Here is a 2,553-nt window from a genome sequence, read left to right as displayed (position 1 = left end):
TTCGACTTCTTGGAGCAGGCCAGAGTCTTGCTTATATCCCTTTCACGTACTCCACGCCCACTTGCCTTCTGGAGGACAGGTGCGTGCCTTTCAGCTCCACCCCGAAACCAGTCAGTAAACAATTCCAAATCTATGCTGAGTCCTGACACTCCCCTTACACTCAAGAGAATGGTTATGAAAGTAGACTGTATCAGTTTCCTGTTGCTGCTGCAACAAACTGCCACAAAACAATGTAACGTATTCTCTTACAGATCTGGAGCTCAGAAATCCAAAACCAGTTTCGCTGGGCTCAAGTCAGGGTGTTGGCAGGGCTGGTTCCTTCTGGAGGCTCTGACGGGAAAATCCGTTCCCTCACCCTTTCCCTCACCCTTTCAAACTTCTGTAGCCACTGGCCTTCCTCCCAGAATCCCTCCCATCTCGTTTCAACCATCACACCTCCTACATCCCCCTTGGGTCTTCTTGCTTCCCTCTTATGAGGATCCTTAAGATTGCATATAGGACCCACCCCAAAAATCCAGGGTAATCTCCCCATCTCAAGGTCCTTAATCACATCTGCAAGTCTCTTGTGACAGTCACAGGTTCTGGGGAATAGGACATGGTCGTTTGGGTCAGGGGGTGATATTCAGCCTACCACAAGGAAGGAGGTAGGGACCCACCAAGCTAAATGAAACTTTGAGCCACTGAAAACTGGATTTAGACTCAATGTCACGAAACATGCCAGGAATGTGTGTCCCCCCACAGGGGCTGTGGGGGAGCAAGATGGGCCAGGGCTGATCTGTGGGGAGATACCTATTGCTGGGCACTTCTCTGAGCTCTTAACAGTCACCACGGTGTGACCAGGGTCAGCTGGTTGGACTGTACAGCAACCCAGTAATGTGAACAAGTGTCCATAGCACTTTAGGAGAGGGTATCAAAGACCCAGTGTGGTCAGTCTTCCAGGAGCGGGCAGGACCAGCACCCCTTGATGTGCATCAAGAGGGACAGAGGAGTCACCTTTGGCCTGAGGGACAGCCTTAGCAGTGCTCACATCAGAAATAGGGTGTCCTTTGCCTTGTGCCCACACACACCTCTGCGATATCGATCGAAGCGTGAAAAGGAGAGTGTAACGGGTAGACCGAAATTTAAAATCTTTAAGGTTTCTCCGCTTCAGCAAAGGAAGCCTAACTTATTTTTTTACCAATACTTCCACCAAGAAAACTAGAAATGCCAGACAAATTAGTTTGTTTTTTTTTTTAAGATTTTATTTATTTATTTGACAGAGAGACACAGCGAGAGAGGGAACACAAGCAGAGGGAGTGGGAGAGGGAGAAGCAGGCTTCTTGCGGAGCAGGGAGCCCGATGCGGGGCTTGATCCCAGGATCCTGGTATCGTGACCTGAGCCCAAGGCAGACGCTTAACAACTGAGCCACCCAGGTGCCCCGAGTTTTTTTTTTTTTAATATTTTATTTTTAAGTAATTTCTGCACCCAACGAGGGGCTGGAACTCACAACCCCAAGATCAAGAGTCAGGCACTCCTCCGACTGAGCCAGCCAGGCACCCCAAGGGCAAATTTGTTTTTTTAAAAACCTCTTGGAAAACATCAGAGCTCACCAAGACAGGGATATATAAACAGGATAATACGTCACCAGAGGTTGGGTTTGTCCCAGGAATGCAAGGTGAGTTTAAAAACCGAAAATCAACGTAACAAAAAATAGGAGAAAAAGATATTAAAAGCATTTCAGCGTATGCAGAGAAAATCAATCAATAAAATTCACCATCCAAAAGAGAAAATCAAAATCCACTTACGATTTTTTTAAAAAGCCTCTTAGGAAGCTAGGGGAAAGGGGGAATTTTCTCAATCTGATTGAGAATATCTGCAAAAAATTCTACAGCAAGCATCATACTTAATGGTGAAACATTGGAAGTTTTCCTCTGACGTTAGGAAAGAGACTAGGATACTTGCTACCCCAACTTAAAATTTAAAATTTACCTGGAAGTCCAGGCCAGCGCAATAAAGGAGAGAGGGCGCCTGGGTGGCTCAGTTGGTTAAGCGACTGCCTTCAGCTCAGGTCATGGTCCTGGAGTCCCAGGATCGAGTCCCACATCGGGGACTCCCTACTCAGCGGGGAGTCTGCTTCTCCCTCTGATCCTCTTCCCTCTCGTGCTCTCTCTCATTCTCTCTCTCTCAAATAAATAAATAAAATCTTTAAAAAAAATAAAAAATAAAGGAGGGAAAGTTTTCAGGATTAGAAAGGCAGAAATACAACTGTCTTATTCACAGAGGACATAACTGAGTACATAGAAAATCCAAAATATCAACAAATATATTATTACAGTTAATAAGGGAGTATACAAAGTTGATGTATACAAGGACAGTCTACAGAATGCAATTGTATTTCTATATAACAGCAACAAACAGAAAGTGAAACTTTTTTTTTTTTAAAGATTTTCTTTATTTATTTGAGAGAGAGAGAATGAGAGACAGAGAGCATGAGAGGGAGGAGGGTCAGAGGGAGAAGCAGGCTCCCTGCCGAGCAGGGAGCCCGACGCGGGACTCGATCCCGGGACTCCAGG

Source organism: Neomonachus schauinslandi, chromosome 4 (assembly GCF_002201575.2).
Source record: "Neomonachus schauinslandi chromosome 4, ASM220157v2, whole genome shotgun sequence".
Taxonomy (NCBI): domain Eukaryota; kingdom Metazoa; phylum Chordata; class Mammalia; order Carnivora; family Phocidae; genus Neomonachus; species Neomonachus schauinslandi.
The sequence above is the reverse complement of the archived record's forward strand: the minus strand, read 5'-3'. Positions refer to the sequence as shown.